Source organism: Ursus maritimus, unplaced genomic scaffold (genome assembly GCF_017311325.1).
Source record: "Ursus maritimus isolate PB19 unplaced genomic scaffold, ASM1731132v1 scaffold_5, whole genome shotgun sequence".
NCBI classification, from domain to species: Eukaryota; Metazoa; Chordata; class Mammalia; order Carnivora; family Ursidae; genus Ursus; species Ursus maritimus.
The window spans coordinates 4228604-4250491 of record NW_024426663.1 but is presented as its reverse complement, the minus strand read 5'-3'; the positions used below and the strand labels follow the sequence as shown (position 1 = coordinate 4250491).

At 33.8% G+C, this 21888-nt stretch overlaps 1 protein-coding gene and 1 long non-coding RNA gene across 2 annotated transcripts in view; both read right to left on the bottom strand.

Annotated features, from left to right (window-relative positions):
• Positions 1-21888, bottom strand: part of FBXL17 (F-box and leucine rich repeat protein 17) — a 487356-nt gene that overhangs the window by 380196 nt on the left and 85272 nt on the right. The gene's annotated exons all lie outside the window — the stretch shown is intronic.
• On the bottom strand, positions 11605-16835 carry LOC121100685. Its single transcript, XR_005832383.1, has 2 exons — positions 16707-16835; positions 11605-14621 (listed from the first exon to the last, which is right to left on the bottom strand). It is a non-coding gene; the product is annotated as an uncharacterized LOC121100685 (long non-coding RNA).

Below are 21888 nucleotides of genomic sequence, written 5' to 3'. Positions count from 1 at the left end.
TTATATGGCAAGGTATAAATTTGATATGTAGTAGGAGGAGTCTACCCATATTGTACTTGAAAACTGCTTCATTCTTCTTGACCTTTATTCTTCTATGGCAATTTTAAAATCAGACTGTCTAATGCTGTAAAAAAAATACTAGTTGAGATTTTGATCAGAATTATATTGAACTTAATGGTTTCATTTTGGTAAGAATTTCTATTCTTATGTTTTCCCACCCAAAAGCATAGTATCTATCTCCATTTATTTAGCTCTTACATCTTTCAATAAAGTTATTCAATTTTTCCCAAATTAGTCTTGTACATCTTTTGTTGAATTTAGTCCCTGGTATTTATTTTTGGGGTTATTATAAATGGTGTTTAAATTATGTTCTGTAAGTTGATGGAATATTCAGCAATCTCAAATACGTATGGCAATACAGTATGTTTAAACTTGCTTTTCTGTATGTTTATACATATCACAATTTAAAAATTAACAAAAATATTTCCACGACACAGAATATTGAAACTTCAAAAGTCCAAATATAAAATTCTTAACTCATATGAAACTTCACTTAAATTAAAGCACAGATTTAAATTGTCCTGGAAATAACACAGCATCCAAAACTCATACTCATGTATTATATATGATACATAAAAAATGTTGGAATATTAAATATTGGACCAGGTTTATTTCTGCAGTCTTGAAATAAATGAGTGGTAATAGCATCAAAACAATTATTCTTGCTCACTGTAGTGATTTTACCCTGTCAACTCTCAATTTCCCACACCAACTGAAAGAAATATTGGTGCATATAACAACCCCCCACACACACACAGATAATGCACCCAAGTGAGCTGAATATACATTAAAAAGTTAGGCATCCCTTAAATTTGTATGTCTCCAGAACAGCTGGGTCATTATCTGCTCTCCTTTCCCTTAAGACAACTTCACTGATCATATGAGACAGCTGGTGGCAGAGAATTCAAATTTATTGGTAGTAGAAACGAATCCCAGTTTCCTTAAAATCCAAAATAGACTATACACAGACATTTATCTTTCCAAAGTTTCTCTAACGCAATTTCTAAATTCTACTTACTCTCATTATGTTTACCCTTTTCTTAGAGAGTCATTAACAAACTGAAAAATAAAATTGATGAAATGAGTTTGGGAGCAGTATGCTAACTTCCAAATTTCTGTCTCCTGGGCTCCAGATCTATAGACATCCAACTGCCTACTTGGACATTCCTTAAGCTGTTCTCTGACATCTCACAAATAACGGACAGGTCCAAGAGGAGTAGGAGACCTTAGTTTCATCTGGTCCCAGGAATTCAGCTGGATAGCTACCAAATCATTCTGAACACCTGTGAATTCAACTAGATATTTAAGAAAAGAATAGCTGCAACTCCACAAATAGAGAGGTGACCACTTTCTGCAAGGTAGGAGGTGCAGAGAAGTGAATCCAAGAGGATATATGGGAAAATAAACCTGGCGGGGGAGGGGGAGCCACCCTATGCCGGATACCAGCAAGTGATAAGAGCAGAGGAGCACAAAATCGGAACTTTTAGAAGGCGGCTCCAGTGGGGGGCATTCCTGCCTGAAAGGTGGTGAAGTGGAGCAGAATCCTAGAAGTACGGTCTCAGGGCCCTCGGGGTCACAGGGAGACAAGGGGTGTCTCAGTGAGCAGAGTTCCCAGGCATCAGAGCAGGGAAGCCGGCTGCAATCAGCAAGCCCAGCATTGGGCTTTCAGCTCAGGGTTGCCATAAACCACAAACTCCAGCACCCTCGGGCAACCACTCACAAAGCAGGGGCCCAGAAAACGGCAAAACCAGTGAGACCCCCACCCCTCCGCCCCAGGAGGAGCAGGATGGATGCACGACGCAGGAGTCTGCAGGGTTTGGAGACTCGAAGCGGGGTCACAGGCCTGAGCTGGAAACACTGGGTCACAAGTTGGGTGAGCACAGAGCGTGGATGGAGACCAGGGAGATGGGAATGACTGACTGCTTTTCCCTGCGGGCACACTGAGGAGTGGGGCCTGGAGCTTTTGGCTCAGGGGCTGGAGGTTGGGAGGCCGCCATTTTCATCCTCATCCTCTAAAGCCTTCCAGGAGCAAGAGCCGCAAAGAGCAATCCGGAGCAGATTACTTAGCCTGGCCCCTGGCAAAGACACTTAAGAATCAACACAACAGGCCCTTCCCCCAGAAGATCAGCAAGAACATCCAGCTAACACCAAGGTTACCAATCATGGAGAACTGCAAAACCCCAGATTAGGGGAAAATAGTATATAGAATTCATGGTTTTTTCCCATGATTCTTTAGTCTTTCAAGTTTAATTTTTTTTCTTTACTTTTTCAACCAATTTCTTATTTTATCAACTTTTTTAATCTTTAATTTTCATTTTTACAGTTACATTCTATCCTTTCATTGTATTTAATTTTATACATATATATACATGTGTGTATATATGTGTGTGTGTGTGTGTGTGTGTGTGTATATATATGTATATATATATATATATATACATACATACATACATATAGGTTTTTCCTTCTTTACAATTTTGGGATGCAGTTTCTTATAACAAACAGACCAAAATACACCCAGGATATAGTGTATTGCTCTGTTCTCTTCACCTGTCTGATAATATTCTTTTTCTTTTTTTTTGTTCTGTCAGTCTTTTTTATTTTTCATCTTTACAGTTACATTCTATCTTTCCAATGATTTATATATATATATATATACACACACACACACACATATATACATATATATGTGTGTATATATACGTTTTTCTTTCTTTACAATTTTGAGATACAGTTTCTTTTAACAAACCGACCAAAACACACCTAGGATATAATGGCATATTGCTCCGTTCTGTTCACCTGTTTATATTTTTTTCTCTTTTAATTTTCATTTTTACAGGTGCATTCTAGCCTTTCATTGTATTTAAATTTATTTCTGTACATATGTAAGTATTTCTTTCTTTACAATATTGGGATCTAGTTTTCTAACAAACAGACGAAAATACACACAGGATCCAGTGTATTGCTCTATTCTGTTCTCCTGTTTAGATTTCCTTTTTTTTTTTATTTATTTTTTTGCCTTCAGGTCTTTTCTGATTTGTTTAGTGAATATTTCTCTGAGATCGCTGTTGCCATTTTAATATTTTGTTCTCTCATTCATCTATTTTTCTCTGCACAGAATGACAAGATGGAAAAACTCACTTCCAAAAAGAGAACGAGAGGCATTGCTGACTGTCAGGGACCTAATCAGTATGGCTATAAGTAAGATGTCAGAACTAGAGTTCAGAATAACAATTATAAAGATATTAGTTGGGCTTGAAAAAAGCATAGAAGACACTAGAGAATCCCTTTCTGGAGAAATAAAAGAACTAAAATCTAATCAAGTCTAAATCAAAAAGGCTATTAACGAGATGCAATAAAAAATGGAGCCTTTAATTGCTAGGATAAATGAGGCAGAAGAGAGAATTAGTGATCTAGAAGACAAAATGATGAAGAATAAAGAAGCTGAGAAAAAGAGAGATAAACAACTACTGGATCACAAGGGGAGAATTCGAGACAGAAGTGATACCATAAAGCAAAACAATATTAGAGTAATTGGGATCCCAGAAGAAGAAGAAAGGGGGAGGGGCAAAAGGTGTACTGGAACAAATTATAGTAGAGAACTTCCCTAATCTGGAAAAAGAAACAGGCATTCAAGTCCAGGAGGCACAGAGAACCCCCCTCAAAATCAATAAAAACAGATCAGCACCCCGACATCTTATAGTGAAACTTGCAAATCTCAGAGACAAAGATAAAATCCTGAAAGCAGCTTGGGACAACAGGTCTGTAACCTACAAGGGTAGAAACATTAAACTGGCAGCAGACCTATGCACAGAGACCAGGCAGACCAGAAAGAACTGGCATGATATATTTAGGGTGCTCAATGAGAAAAATATGCAGCCAAGAATACCTATTCCAGCTAGGATGTCAGTAAAATAAAAGGAGAGATAAAAAAAATCCCACAACAGGGGCGCCTGGGTGGCACAGCGGTTAAGCGTCTGCCTTCGGCTCAGGGCATGATCCTGGAGTTATGGGATCGAGCCCCACAACAGCCTCCTCTGCTATGAGCCTGCTTCTTCCTCTCCCACTCCTCCTGCTTGTGTTCCCTCTCTCGCTGGCTGTCTCTCTGTCAAATAAATAAATAAAATCTTTAAAAAAAAAAAATTCTACAACAAACATAAACTAAAAGAATTTGTGATCACTAAACCAGCCCTACAAGAAGTATTAAATGGGATTGTTTAAGCAGAGAGAGCCCAAAAGTAACATAGACCAGAAAGGAACAGAGACAATACACAGAAACAGTGACCGTACAGGTAAGACAATGGCACTAAATTCATATCTTTCAATAGTTACTCTGAATGTAAATGGGCTAAATGCCCCAGTCAAAAGACAAAGGTATCAGATTGGATAAAAAAGCAAGACCCATCAATATGCTGCCTGCAAGAGACTCATTTTAGACCCAAAGAAACCTCCAGATTGAAAGTGAGGGGGTGAAAAACCATTTATCATGCTAATGGGCATCAAAAGAAAGCTGGCGTAGCAATGCTTACATCAGACAAATTAGATTTTAATCCAAAGACTGTAATAAGAGATGACAAAGGACACTACATTGTAATTAAAGGGTCTATCCAACAAGAAGATCTAACAACTCTAAATATTTATGCCCCTAACATGGGAGCAGCCAATTATATAAACCAATTAATAACAAGTTAAAGAAACACATTAATAATAATACAATAATAGTAGGGGACTATAACACCCCACTCACTGCAATGGACAGATCATCTAAGCAGAAGATCAACAAGGAAATAAGGGCTTTGAATGACACACTGGACCAGATGGGCTTCACAGATATATTCAAACATTCCGTCTTAAAGCAATAGAATACACATTCTTCTCGAGTACACATGGAACATTCTCTAGGATACATCGCATCCTGGGTCACAAATCAGGTCTCAACTATTACCAAAAGACTGGGATCATTTCCTGCATATTTTCAGACCACAATGCTTTGAAACTGGAACTCAATCACAAGAGGACATTTAGAAAGAACTCAAATAGATGGAGGCTAAAGAGCATCCTACTAAAGAATGAATGAGTCAACCAGGAAATTAAAGAAGAATTTTAAAAATTCATGGAAACAAATGAAAATGAAAACACAACTGTTCAAAACCTTTGGGATGAAGTAAAGATAGTCCCAAGAGGAAAGTACATAGCAATACAAGCCTTTCTCAAGAAACAAGAATGGTCTCAAACATACAACCTATCCTTACACCTAAAGGAGCTGGAGAAAGATTAGCAAATAAAGCCTAAACCCTAAAATAAAACAGAAGAGAATTAATAAAGATTAGAGCAGAAATCAATGAAATAGAAACCAAAGGAACAGTAGAACAGATCAATGAAACTAGGAGCTGGTTCTTTGAAAGAATTAATAAGATCGATAAGCCCCTGGCCAGACTTGTCAAAAAGAGAAAGGTACCAAATAAATAAAATCATGAATGAAAGAGGAGAGATCGCAACCAACACTGAAGAAATACAAACAATCAAAAGAACATATTATGAGCAAATATATGCTAACAAATTAGGCAACCTGGAAGAAAGGGATGCATTCCAAGAGATGCCTAGAGAGGCCAGCATTACCTTGATCCAAAAACCAGGCAAAGACCCCACCAAAAAGGAGAATTACAGACCAATACCCCTAATGAATATGGATGCCAAATTTCTCACCAAGATACTAGCCAACAGGATCCAACAGTACATTAAAAGGATTATTCACCATGATCAAGTGGGATTTACTCCTGGAATGCAAGGGTGGCTCAACATCTGCAAATCAATCAATGTGATATACTACATTAATAAAAAAAAGGACAAGAATCATATGGTCCTCTCATTTGATGCAGAAAAAGCATTAGACAAAGTACAGAATCCTTTCTCGATTAAAACTCTTCACAGTGTAGGAAATACCTCAGTATCATAAAAGCCATCTATGAAAAGCCGATAGCAGATATCATTCTTTTTTTTTTTTTTAAGATTTTATTTATTTATTTGACAGAGAGAGGCAGCAAGAGAGGGAACACAAGCAGGTGGAGCGGGAGAGGGAGAAGCAGGCCTCCTGCTGAGCAGGGAGCCCAAGGCAGGCTCGATCCACACCCTGGGATCATGACCTGAGCGGAAGGCAGACACTTAACGACAGAGCTACCCAGGCGCCCCAGCAGATATTCTTAGTGGGGAAAAACAGAGAGCTTTTCCCCTTAGTCAGGAACATGGCCAGGATGTCCACTATCACCACAGCTACTCAACATTGACTAGAAGTCCTAGCCTCAGCAAACAGACAACAAGAAATAAAAGGCATCCTAATCGGCAAAAATGCAGCCAAACTCTCACTCTTTGCAGATGACATGAAACTCTATGTGGAAAACCCAAAAGATTCCACCCCAAAATTGCTAGAACTCATAGAGGAATTTAACAAAATGGCAGGATATAAAATCAACGCACAGAAATCAGCTGCAGGAATCCATCAAAATCCTAGAGAAGAACACAGGCAGCAACTTCTTCCACCTCAGCTGCAACAACTTGTGGCTAGACACATCTCCAAAGGCAAGGGAAACAAAGGCAAAAATGAACTATTGGGACTTTATTAGGATAAAAAGCTTTTTGCATAGCAAAGGAAACAGTGGACAAAACCAAAAGATAACCGACAAAATGGGAGAAGATATTTGCAAATGTCTTATCAGATAAAGAGCTAGTATCCAAAATCTATAAAGAACTTATCAAACTCAACATCCAAAGAACAAACAATCCAATCAAGAAATGGCCAGAAGACATGAACAGACACTTCTGCAAAGAAGACATAGAGGCGCATGAAAAAATGTTCAACATCACTCGGCATCAGGGAAATACAAATCAAAACCACAATGAGATACCACCTCACACCAGTAAGGATGACTAATATTAACAACTCAGGAAATGACCGATGTTGGCAAAGATGCAGAGAAAGGGGAACCCTCTTACACTGGTGGGAATGCAAGCTGGTGTAGCCACTCTGGAAAACAGTATGGAGTTTCCTCAAAAAGTTGAAAATAGAGCTACCCTATGACACAGCAATTGCACTACTGGGTATTTACCCCAAAGATACGAATGTAGTGAACCAAAGGGGCACCTGCACCCTAATGTTTATAGCACCAATGTCCACAATAGCCAACTATGGAAAGAGCCCAGATGTCTATCGACAGATGCATGATAAAGATGTGGTATACAATGGAATATTAGTCATCCATCAAAAACAAAAAACAAAAAAAATGAAATCTTGCCATTTGCAACCACATGGACAGAACTAGAGGGTATTATGTTAAGCAAAATAAGTCAATCAGAGAAAGACAATTGTCATATGATCTCGCTCATATGTGGAATTTAAGAAACAAAACAGAGGATCATGGGGGAAGAGAGGAAAAAATAAAACAAGATGAAATCAGAGAGGGAGACAAACCATAAGAGACTCTTAATCATAGGAAACAAACTGAGGGTTGCTGGAGGGGAAAGGTAACTGGGTGATGGATGTTAAGCATTAATGAGGGCACATGATGTAATGAGCACTGGGTATTATATAAGACTGATGAATCACTGAATTCTACCTCTGAAATTAATACATGAATTTTAATTAATTGAATTTAAATTTTAAAAAGGACATGTTTACTTCTAAAGTCCCAAAACTATGCCCTCTTTCCATTAGTCTCTATGTCAGTGAGTAGTAGCTCAAACTAGATACCTGTCTTCAGTACTCCAAAAAAAACCATTGTGAACCTCAACAACCAATTAATCATCAAGACCTGTGGGCTGACTCCATATCCTTCATTCCCTCCCTTTCTACTCTCACTGCCACTTAGTTCAGGTACTTTCTTTCCTGTACTGTAGTAATTTCCCTTATTGGTCTTTCTACCCTCATCCCTTCCACAGTATGACCACAATAATCTTCCAAAAATGTAAATGCGCACATGTTCTTCTCCTCAAAATTCTCTAATCCCTCACCAATGCTTACAGGATATCCAAAATTATTGGCATAACACCCAAAAAACTTTTATAGCCTACATCTCCAGTCAGCCTCATGGTCCACAGGCCCTCTTCCAAGCCCTGCTCTCTAAATGCCTCCACACCTCTGCAAATAGCGCTCCCTGAACCACAACCCCTTCTTTATTGTCTCTTGTCACCTGGAAATATTCTTCAATTCCTTGTAAATGAACTGAAGCGTCATAATCTCACAAAAACCTTCTGTGAACCCTCAAGAAGACTTAAGCACTGTTCTAAGATTCTTTTGCATCACGTGTTATAGCACATATAACATTGCATTTTACTTCTCTATTAATGTTTTTCTCTTCCTAAATAATATTTAATTAGGAAATATTCTGACTTAAACCATAGTCTCAGTATTTTTCAGACACCAAAATATTTGTTGAATAAGCACTGTATATTTCTCTTAGCTTCTTATTAATCTGAAAATACAGTTACCACTGATACTTTAAAATTAAAAATATTTCTTGGTAGGAACGATTACAATGAGAAATTTCTATTATAAAGCAAAATACTACATATGAATATGGGTTATATATTCAACATAAAAATATAAAAGTGAAATATTTTACACTGATTTTAGCTGGCTTATTCATTTAAGAAATATTGAAAACTTTCTGATCTAAACCAAACTGTGAAAACTGTAAACCCAATAATTAGAAGATATTTTCAAATAGGCAGACATGTAGAATTTTATTGCTAGAAAATAGTTTTGAAATATTTCTGTTTCCCATCTCTACATTATTCTGAGCATACAACTTTTAGAAAATAATATATGATTTATTAAACAATAAAATAAAATTCAAGATTGTAAGACTTCAGAATACAGTCATCCTTGAATGTTTAATTAAATTCCCCAAATAAATTACTAAATTATGGCATATTTTATAATCATAAGATGAAGTAACATAGTCAACAGAAAGCCATCTGCTGTTAAATTATTAATTGTAGACTGCACAAATTATTTAAGAATACTATCAACAATAAGCATCTCACTCAGGAGTAATGTATGTCAATCAAAACAAAAATTCAAAGCAGACACACGTAATATTAAACACAGACTCTCAACGCTGTACTTATTTCCAACATAAGCATTCAATCATAGAAAGAAAATGATACATATTAATGATATTTTTAAAGTTATGCAATATATATACTGTTAATGATACTAGATTGCAAAATAGATCCAACCCAGCAAAGAATCAAATTTCTCTTTATTGTCTGAAAAAACACCTTTTATAATTCCAAAAAGTTGTAAACTCCTTAAAAATACTTAGCATTACAATCTAAGCTAATATTAACATTACTCAGTGATTCTCATTCATTATGAATGTTTTTATGAATTTTTGAGAAGAACTGTCTAGATTCAGAGGCCCATATCCCAATGGATGCTTTTAACCTTCATCTTCCAATGCCACATCATAAATAAAGATTTCTAACTAAAGAAATCAGATTTAACTATAACATATATTATAAAAAATATTCTGTTGACATTTCCTTATGTACCCACCTACCCTCCCTTCAAAACCACTGAAAGAAAGTCAAGGAAATCTTCACTTTGAACTTGACTGGAATCGATGAGAAAATTCAAGCAAAGAAGGATGGAAGAAAGTAAAAAAAAAAAAAAAAAAAAAAAAAAAAAAAAACAGTAAATCTAAGACTGTCAGGTCACAACCAAATCTATTTCTGCCATAAGCCTTGTGATAGAATGACTTACTTCAAACATCCCACAGCTGTGGGACCTTCTACTAATCCAGCCTATTTGGAAAGAAAGGAGAAAAAAAAAAAAAAAACTATGCTAGGTCTTCATTTTTTAATTTAAATGTCTACCAAAAAAAAAAAATAAGATGCCAATTTTTCATGAATTTTCTTAACATTATTTCTCTTTATCACCAAAAACCATATTGGTAAATAGTTTAGAGTGAAATTACTTTAACATAATATGGCAACAACTTTAAGACGAGATTAAGCAGTTATTTATATATGCGTACATACTTTTTTAACTTTAAAAGACAAACTCAATAAAAGTTTACATAATTCAATTCTCAGTTACAAAGCTTTTAAACAAAATGGTTCTCACGTACTCAAGGTTTTAAATTAGCTTTAAAATGTGATATTTCACTGCAAAAAAAAGTCTTCAAGAACTTTGCTTCAAATTTGTGTACTTCCCCAATATTGAAATATAATAATATATTAATATACTAATTATTAATATATTATATAATATTGTTTTATTTTTAAAATAATAACTGTTAACATTTATTGAGGCTTTACTATACACCAGGCACTGTTCTAAACATATTACATATATAAACACATTTAAGGTATGAGGAAATAAATCGCTCCAGGAGACAAAGTAGACAAACTCTTTACCATCAAAGTTTACAACCTCTTGGGTGCCAAGGACTATACTTGGGACAAACAAACAAACCAACAAACCACACAGTCACTGCTTTCAGAGACTTCCTAACTATTCATACCTGCATAAACTAACAATTGTTCTAGTGACAAAAGACCTTCTAGTAATATGACCCAAGTGCTAGCAGAGCTCAAATCAATATGATTAATTCTGAAAAAATGACTCTTCACAAAGGAGATAACATTTGGTTTCAAAGAGTGGGAAAGGGAAGGGAAAAAAGTAAGGCTGTAAAGGTAGACTGGAACCTGACCCCAAGGTCCCAGTGAATGCCCCCCTGAAGGAATTTAGATTTGATTGTGTGGTAGACAATTGAAATCTAAAAAATTTTTAATATGACCAGCCAAGTGTTTTAGTAGAAAAGCAAAACAAAAAACAAAAAACTTCTAAGTGCTCCTGAAGATAGGGTGAAATAGGAAAGAGACTGGAAACAGTAAAATTAGTAAGCTACTGGAATAGTCCGAGGGATGAGGAAGACTGAAGTAGGGCAATAGTATGGAGAGAAGAATGAGGAGTCACTTCCAGTATTTAGAAACTGAATTTCATGGTGAAGATGAGAGCAGGACTGACTGTGAAGTTTCTAGCTTACAAAACAAGCAAGAAGCGATGACATTAAATGGATATAGGAAAAAGCAACAGGAGTTGAAGGAAACTGGGGTATGATTTTTTTATTTGAAAACATCTAATATAGCTGACAGTACCATTTTTATATAAAAAATCAGTTACTTTCTGTTGTGATACATAAAATATCAGTGTAAATTTCTTAAACTTATCTTTTTGGCTTTATTTATACTGTATTCCTGGTAAGAAAAATCTAATACTAAGCATGGAATACTAAGCATGGAATTTCTTCTTAGGAAGTACAACCTAAAATAAAAAGATCAACCTCCCTAAAACCCAAAAGGACTGATTTATTTACTGTACATTATTAATGGATGAGGGGTTGAGACTCTGATACAGCTGTAGCACTCACTTTGATGTCAGTAGTGAAAGAAGCACCACAGCTGCCTTCTGTACCTAGTCCTAAGGAAAATGTAGTTTTCACATCTTTGAGAGTATCAAATGTCACTTCAGATATTTTTTGCTTTGCTGAGTAGTTTATTAATTTTTGTATTCATATCAATTATTAAAAATAACATTTAAAAATTAATAATTTGCTTTATTAATGCCTACTCGAGTTATGTCTATTCCAAACAAAAGAAAACATTCAATATGATAAAGTATAAAATTATTAAAAATAACTGTAACAAAAATAGTAATTGTAGTTTTTAGTACAAGAATTCTTACTTTTCTACTTCAAGCTGCTATTAAGAAAAACAATTAAAAAAGGATTTCTTTTACTTAAATATTATATCTAGCATCATTCAGATAATGCATAAATAACACAGGAATCACCAAACTGTTCTTCCTCAATTTGATAATTTCCACATAAGGCAAATAAAATAATCATCTCTTTTAATAACTTAATAAGTGAACACAGGGTTAAGACCATCCACTTCCTTAAAAGGATAACTTATATAATTTGGTAGAATACAGCAATAAAGTTAGGAAAACTTATAAAGATGTTAAAGGTGGATCATTTTATAATTTATAATAATAAAGGCATTCTGGTAGATTTTATGAAGTACAGTTTTTAGACATAAATCTATACTGTGACAGAATTATATAAGACCTCAGTTGTTAAGGAATATAATTATTTCACACAAAATATTTTTGCTGAAACCACAAATTAAAATACATTTGTTTGACCAACAGGTGGTGCTCAATCTCCACTTATAAAGAAAATAAATCTTCCCAAAAGCATTTCCAGCACAATGAAATCATTTTCAGACTATGTGGCAATTTTAAAAGCTCAAACATCAGGAGAAAATCCAATGCATAAACATTATTCTAATTATTTCTACTGTGCAGAGGAAAATTATTTTGGTTACCTTGCAAAAGAATTTTAAGACTAACACTGCCCATTCATTTATAGAAGACTGCTAAAACAGTTTAAATGTTGTTGAAACATTTCTTTTAAAAATTAACATTGAATACTGCAAAAAATGTTAAGCAACTCAGAAATACACTTTAAAAAATCATCCCAGTGTTTATTATAAATTAAGAAATAAATAATTTTAGGTCATTTTATACCAACTCATGCTTCAAAATTCTTACTAATTAACATTCTATCCTTTGCTAGAAAGATAGCTTTAAAAACAAACAAAAGCTAGAAATTCAGCTAAGTCATAAATCAGTATGTTTTTGAAAATTCAGGTTTCTATATAGCATTATATTTTTTATTTGTAAAAACAGTTTAAGACCCAACTGTCTGGCTGAATTCTAAACGTAAACGTCACTCTCACCAAAAGCAATGTTGTTACTTCCTACTGAAAGGATGCTAAAACCATTTCACTCTTGCACGACCACAAATATCCAATTAGGGCTTCTATTATACAATTTTAATTTATCTATTATACAACTAATTTTCTTTCTTCTTCTAATGAAAGAAACACAAAGTACTATAGAAAGTCTACAAAACATAGCATTATATGATAAAAATACCCCAACACAGTAATTTTTAGTCTATTCAAGTTACATACAGTCTTCTTGCTACTTAATGAGAAGATAAGAAGGCACACAGTATTTGACTTTTGAATGTAAACAAAAAAGAAAGGATAGAGGACATTAAGAAAAATTACTTTTTTGCATAAAACCTGTACACAGAAAAAGGTACTGCTAATCTATTAGTCAAAGGGGGAGCTATAAAGCGTGATAGACATAGATTTAAACTAAAGTCCAAACGAAACAATTTCAATGGGCTTTAGTTTTACTGGAAGCATCTAAAGCCCTAAGTTTTGCTTTACAAAAATTCAATGCCACTGATTACTAACTCACTTAAAGGTGCTAAGAAGAAATCAGCTCCAATTCAGTCTGAGAAACAGGAAACAATGTTGTAATGGTAGAAAATATATAAATGAATTTTTAAAAATAGCAAAGTTCTCGATCCACACAAAGCACAATTCATTCCTTGATAATATACTATTTTCTCATATAGAATTTTAAAGCATCAGATGCCTAACAATTCCTAATTCACTCTGCTTAATTTTTAGATTCATGCTGATTTACTCCCTGTCATCAACTAGCCACTAATCAAAAACCTAATTTAGTTCTTACATGTTTTCAAAATGCATCAAAAAATTTAAACTTAATACTTCAGCATTTAAAATATATATACTCATTCTTGAAATTCTGGCTCACTGATCTAAATAATAATATTTAAAATTAACTTTCAGTTTTATAAAGTGCCAGTATTTCATTAAAACACAACATAGCAATTTTTCCTGTTACCTAACTGCCAATAGAGACACCTAATTTTAATGAGTACACATCTGAAAAAGTAACCCCAATTTTTTGTTGCTATTCTAAAGCAGTCTGATTTACAAGTTTTTAGAATCAAGATTCTACCAAAATCTTGTTTTTCTTTTAAACTGATGGCAGAGTTCTATCTTTATGATATACAAGATAACTTCCTAGTTTGCGACTAGTTTAAAGCTCCTAAAATAAATCCCTCTCTTCTACTTCCTTGGTAAACCTGAGGTTCTTACCTCCCAACAGATACCAGTAAGTTATATTTTGTGCATACAGAACAGTTTCTGGTTTTTTTCATATCTACATAAGCATGTTTACATTACAGAAATATGTACTAGAAAACAAAGATACACTTAGTTTTTAGAGATAGAAAAATGTTTCAGTTACAATGTAAAAGTTGTTGAATATGGAAAGAAAAGCCAGCATGCAGGTAGGCTCATTTCTACACAATCCTTCCATTTTAGATAAAGACATATATTTCCTACAGAAAACTCACTGGCTTTTACTTTCCAATAAATTGCTAAAATGAGTATCTACACTTCAAAATGCAAAAAAAATATATAAAAATTTAAATCAAAAAAAAAAAAAAGCCACTGCCCCTGTTTACAAGTTGTCCAGTAAGACCTGGGTCCCTAGGTAAGTTATCCACTCTGCAGGAGCTGATGGAAGTAGTGCCTGTGAAATTCGGAAGGCTCCAGGAGGAACTAAATAGCGTGGAACACAATAACACGATAAAATGTCAGTCGAGAATCTGAAAAAAAGGGTAGATGTCATGGAAAAATCATTAGATATTTCTTCCCAGAACATCTGAAATGATGGGTAAATGAAACTAAATGTGCAAGTTTAGGCCCTAAACTTAAAGGTTTCAGAAAATGAACTTCTTAGAGCTCAAAAGGAACGTATCCATTATCACAGGGAATTCCAATTGCAGTTTTGTCCAAAGCCAGAAAATAGATGGTTACTTATCAGTGTCTCACTTGAAATTTTTAAAAAATGTTTAAAACTAATTGTTGGTTCTGCTAATGATTAGATTAAATGGTTTCATTTTATATCTTTGACTCAAAAAATTTTAGGGACATACTAAAATAATTTCATATACTTTAATATTCAGCTATGTCAAATATCTAAAATGAAGAACTCTTTATACAGAAACATTTCCTTCTCCTACTTGTTCAAAGTGGCCCAATTTAGAGACAAATAGATCCATGATTTTTTTTTCATGAACAGTTTTTGGAATTGTACAATAAATGCTTCCAAGAAGAAAGATAATGGTTGTAATTAAATGTGCAGACCAAATTACCTACTGTATTATAGGGCAGTTGTTAAAAATAAATGACTATAAAAGATCTGTTTCTTTTATATTACTTAATTATCTCCATATGGAGATTTTTACTATAAACTAAATATGTTTAACAATGTTCTATATACAGAAGAGTTGTATTCATTCCATGGGGTTTTGCTTAGTTTTATTTTGCTATGGTAGCAATTTGAGAAAACTTGGAGGGCAGCTCCTAGCCCTAAAAATTATTCATTAGTATGAAATAATTCACTTTGCTTCTATTACACAAAAAAAATAGCAACAAAGAGAAACGAAAAAGAATAAAGATGTACGTATCTGGCTATATTTTTATTACCTAGAATTTATATAATGAAAGCCTATATGAAATTATTTTATATACATAAGGGTAGAGTTCTGCTGTTTCAAAATATTGTTGACTCAAAATGATTTATAATTAAAGATCATAGTTAGGAATATAAAATGAATATTAAAAATATATATGTTTAAATACATTTATAGTTTAAAATAATAGCTTAAAATATGGTCAATAATTAGATTATAGAAAGTAAAATATATTAAAGTATACATACACAGGAACATAATAAAAAGCAACAGACCTACTAAAGGTGTTTTCTATGAAATGAAATTGATTCATGGAGTAACCACCATAGCATTTTAATCGTAGCTTTTCACTGCATTTTCGTCTACTGAATTTAAGAAACAGTACAAATAAAACCCTGGTATCTCTTAATTCTGTTATTTCCACCACTTGTTAATTCTGTAACCTTTGGCTTTATTTTGTTGCTCAGTCTTCTATTAACTAATCTTAAAATGGAGGAGGCACATATTTATATAAATTGATAAGAACCTAAAATGAGTTTAAAAGCTTTAAAAATGCATATTAATAAAGAGAATTTTAAAAACAAGCCATCTTTTCATGAAGAACTGTTGGCATCATTTGAATTGCAAAACAATTTTAGGCCAGTAATTTTACTAAATTTCTTTTAGCACACAGTTACTACAGCTTACCTATGCTGCAAGATTCTTAAATCTTTCTTACACAGCACTTGAAGTCACATTTCTCATGGGCAAAAATTTAAATACTATGTTAACTACTATCCGAATGTAACGGAATTTAATTGAGGTAAGTTTTGTATTTTTGCTTTTAGTTGCAGTACCGTAGATCTAGTCTTAAGAAAAGACAAACACTGGAGAAATAACAATTATTCTTGCATCGATTCTAAGTGGCAAAACTTCATTATTCCTGGAAAATTATAGTTATCAGTAAATGGAGCTATCAGTCAGAGTCAATTATATCAATTATAAGTTATCAGCGTAAATGGCATAGGTTAATAATTATTTACTAAGAGACATATTTTTCTATTTAGAGGAACAATAAAAAATTTGGAATCCAAAGAAGTTTGGCAATTTAATTCCTAAAATGATAACTTGTACGGATTTATAAATAAACTCTGCTAATAACAAAATCTAAGTATTTCTCATTCTTAATGGGAGATGTAAGTATTGATATAACAGGATAACTAATTTTAAGAATACCTCCTAGTAGGACAGCCAATCCAACCATTTCTCATGTCGTGATTGGAATATGACATTTCTGTGCGCCAACCCATCATAAGTCTTTCTGAAAAACATGCCACAAATTTGGACCAATCAATAAAGCAGTTGGTCAAGGCTAATTTAGCTGAAAATACAGATGTCATCAATGTAACTAAACTGACACATCCAAGGAAAAACAAAAGTTTACACTACAATAGAGACAAAGATAGTGTAATGATTATTCCTATATGAATATAAAGTCATCACTAGTCAAAAGTACTTCCATGAATTATATCAATACATTGTAACTGCTGAAGAGTAACTTCCCTCAAAACCATGAGTGGAGGGTTCATCCACGATTTTTGGAATAACTCCTTCAAAGTCCCAAGAAGAAAGTTAGAAATACAGATTGCTTCCTGACTCTACTCAGGTAAGTCTTCAGAAGCCTTTCCAAATAAATCTTGAACCTGAAGAAATAATCACTTTCAAATTAGCCCTTTTAAAAAAGTGAATTAGCTTATCATTGCCTAGGCCTAACAGAAGCTTTGAAAAATTAAGATACTTACAAAATGTAATTCTACATACAAAACCTGAAAATTTTCTTCTAACAAAACAACTGTAATTAACAGAATAAGTTTCCTCATCAAACCCCTAAATCTAATTGAACCATTTAGGAAATATATGCAGTATTTTGATTTATGTGATATTTACTATATTTAAATAATACTTTAAGGAATAGGATGTTTGTATTTTGTGGGATATTTTAATACAAAATGTTTTTCGGGCATTGGCATTTAGCCCTTATATATATACACTAATAGTTTTTTCTGTAACATACGTATCTATGGAATTCATAGATAGAATTCATTTTTTAAGAAAAACCTATGCTAAAAGAAAAATCAGTGATAATTCACAGTTCAAAATAATTTTTTATTTTATAAAAAAAGCCACAAAATCAGGATACCTGGCTGGCTCAGTTAATAGAGCATGTGATTCTTGAAATTGGGGTTGTGAGTTCGAGGCCCAGGTTGGGCATAGATTACTTAAAAAGAAAAAAAAAAAAAAAGCCACAGAATTTCTTTCAGTCAAAAATGTTCAATTAAATTAACATGTAACTCAATGTAAAAGAAAAAAAGATGATTTGCATTCACTTTTTAAATAGAGTACCTAACATATAAAGTTGCAAATACTACCAACTGTTTAAAAAAACAAAAACAATTGTATATGAAATTGTACAGCATCACCATTATATTCAAGTCCCTGGTTCTAATCCAGCTAGGGTTAGTAACAACACAAAATGCCGAGGTCTTAATATAAAGATTCCTCCTGGGGCGCCTGGGTGGCACAGCGGTTAAGCATCTGCCTTCGGCTCAGGGCATGATCCTGGCGTTATGGGATCGAGCCCCACATCAGGCTCTCCCACTGTGAGCCTGCTTCTTCCTCTCCCACTCCCCCTGTGTTCCCTCTCTTGCTGGCTGTCTCTATCTCTGTAGAATAAATAAATAAAAATCTTTAAAAAAAAAGAAAAAAAGATTCTTCCTAAGGCTCAGAAAGATCATGAGATGCTCTCATATAAGAATGCTTCAAAATATACTCCCTTTACTAACTGTGGTCTCTAAATTACCTGCTATAGGGCTCAAATAACAGCCATACAGTGAACCATAACGTATGGGTAAAAACAGAGAGCAAATGACCACCACTAGATGAGCCACCCAGACTACATTTCTAGTATCAGGCTTAATTCCATTTGACTAGATCATTCCTCCCAAACACACAGACACACATACATACACACACCCCACAATCAATACTACCCATCTTTTTTTTTTTTTTCTTCAAATTTTGGTCTTCCAATCTAAAAGTAAGTACAAACAAAGCCAAGTCAAATTGCTTTCTTTTATTGTAGAAAATAAATGAATTTAAAAGGGATGAGTTTGTTCAACATAAAATATATATATTCTTAAGATGGTTTATTTCTTGCTTCAACTAAGGTCTTCTCCTTAAAATAAAGAATTTCAAAACAAAAGTATTTTAACTATGGAGCAATTTTCAAAGTTTGGTCCAGGGTTTCTCACCCAGGACCTGTTCAGGATATCTGTAAAATCAAAACTATTTTAATAATAACAGGTTAAATGCCTTTTCCACTCACTTTCTGAGTATACTGTGGAGTTTTTCAGAAATTATATGACCCTAGGATAACATAATCACTCTGATGACTAATGGAATGAATGCTTCTATAGTCAAAATTTATTTTTTTAATTCTAAGTACAAAAGATATCAATAGATATAAAAACATAAACAAAAGCTCTTTGGAGTCCTGAATAATTTTTAAGAGTAGAAAGTGCTCCATAGAACAAAGAGTTTGAGGACTACTGAACAGAAGAAATTTGGTCCCCGCAAATACTGTTTTTAATGGAGGGGAATATCATGTATCATGTTCCTTCTGCTTTATCTTTCATAGCCCAAAGACATGCATCTCCATCCCTTTCAATTTTACTACAGTTTTAAACACAAAACAAATACAATCTATCATGGATGCTAAACCCTTTCAATACAGTTGTTTTAAATAAATATGAAGCAGCCAAAACTGCCAGGCAAATTTATATCTACTACCCTATGCCTCTTTAATTAAATCGGCTTTTCTTCAGTACTAGCATTTAAGAAAAACTATTTTTGTCTTCATTTGAATCACTAACTTTAATAATCACATTTCAATAGTTTATCTATTTTTATTACATTATATTTAGTAGTTCAACCTGATAAAACCTATATGAACTAACCAAAGAATGTAATTATCACTTATAATTGTCTTCATGAGAACCCATTCTCTAGATTCCAATTGAATTCATAAATACATCTGTGGAATATAATCACTTTTCAGTGAAGATTTCCTCTACTTAACTGAAACTAAGCCAGCAAATATACACAAATATATACATCTGCTTTAATTTGGCCCTTTAGGTTGCAAAGGATAAAAAATCAACTCAAATGAACTCCACAGAGAGAAAATCTCTTAAAATTATCAACACAAGAATGAAAAGACCTAGGAAACAAGAGAGCTCTTATCTTCTCTCCCTCACTTGGTGTTTCGACCTCTCACACTCAATTATTCCTTTCCTGTTACTTTCTGTCTCAGCCTCATATGTACTCTATAAAAAACAACTTCCCACCCCTGTGTGGATGGAGACCTCTTCCTGATCTTTCTCTATGATAAAATAAAATAAAACTTTTCCATTGGGAACTAATTCTCTACTGTATGTCTACTGTAAGGTTTTTCTATGAGGAACTGATTCATTTTCCCAATTTCTAATTCCCAAGAGAAGAATTTGATCAGTTCCTGAGAAAGGTAAACTTTCTATGCTTTAATTTCCTCATCTGAAAAATGGAGAGATAATAATACCTACCTGATAAAGCTGTGATAAACCAACAAGTCTTAAAAGATGAGCCTGATGGAAAAGAGGGGAAAGAGAATTTTGAGCAAGAAGAATTAAGTGTGAACAGCATGTTCAGAAAAACACACATGGATTCAGCTAAGGCAGAGTGGGTTTGAGGGGCACAGCAGGAACAAGATTTGCTAAGCAGAAGTCAGGCCAAGAGGAATACTGCCAGCCATTCTAAGGAATGTGGAGTCTCTACCTTTTATGAGAGGAAAAAAAATATTGAAGGGTTTTACTCAAGAATGAGAACACAGAGGAAAAATAAATTGAGAGAAAGAGGTAGATAAGATTATTAATTCAGTCCAGTAGAGCTTTGAGCATTGCTCAGTTTGAACTGAAAATAAAGGTTCAAACATAAAGACAATAAGACTAAGAATTATTCAGCATTCTCAGTTTACAGGAAGTAGCTGAAGTCAAAACTCAAGGAATTGCTAAGTGGTCCTTTTCCAACTGTTTTGACCAATCTCCAAAGAAAAAACATCCATACATTTTTCTATTTAGTTCTGAAAATTAAAGTCTGTTAAAACAATACTGACCTTTACTGTAATACATCTGATCACTTCTATTCCTAAAAAAATAAAATAAAATAAAAGCCAATTTGCCAGTTTGGATCTAATAGAAAAACCTACTACCTGCACCTTTATCTAAGCAGAGTATTACTGATCTAAGTTACTACTGTACTCAGGGCAGACTATGATATCTAAGGGCCATTACATTTGAATTTTTAAATCTTATCCATAACTGTCTACATAAATGGAGAAATATATGAATTCCTATATTTTTAAAGATCTTTATACTTTAAAGGTAAATTTTTATACATTTTCTTGAAAAATATATAAGTATATTTATTGTTGTTATTATTCTGTGAGCATTTAGATATAGGGAAAATATACCTCCCAATGCCTCAAGTAGGCCTGAAGACTTAATTTTATAATGCTTTGAAATGAATAAGAAACACTCGTGGTTATACATTTGATATAAGTTACTAAAGGATATAAGTCTCCAAGAGGAATTTTTACTACTTCTGTGCCTAAAACATTAGACCTAATTTGCTATAATAGAGGCAGCACAGAGCAGTGGTTAAGAACATGGATTTCAGGGGCGCCTGGGTGGCACAGCGGTTAAGCGTCTGTCTTTGGCTCAGGGCGTGATCCCGGCGTTATGGGATCGAGCCCCACATCAGGCTCCTCTGCTGGGATCCTGCTTCTTCCTCTCCCACTCCCCTGCTGTGTTCCCTCTTTCGCTGGCTGTCTCTCTCTGTCAAATAAATAAATAAAATCTTTAAAAAAAAAAAAAAAAGAACATGGATTTTAATGACGTACTGCCCAGATTCTAAGCTTGGCCCTGAAATTTACTAGCTTTCATCTCTCTGTGTTTCAAGAAGTTTCCTCATCTGAGAAATGAATATAATAATACCTACCTCATACGAATGATCTAAGAATTAAACTAGTTAAAATATGTAAAGTGTATCACAGAGTGTTAGATTCAAATGTTAAATATTATTATTATTTACCTTGGAATAAGTTATCCAGCCAGACTCGTACTTCTTTTAAGTAAAGGGGCTTTTCACTGTGGATTTATCAAGTATTTTATCATTCTCAGTATGGATAATAAGGCTGCCATTTTTCCATCATGATGTCCACTGCGTGCTGAGTCATAGTATTTTCAGCTGTGTGTAACTTGAGGGTCTTACATAAATAAAAGAGAACCTGAACCTTCATACTCTCTCTCTTCTCTAATTATCA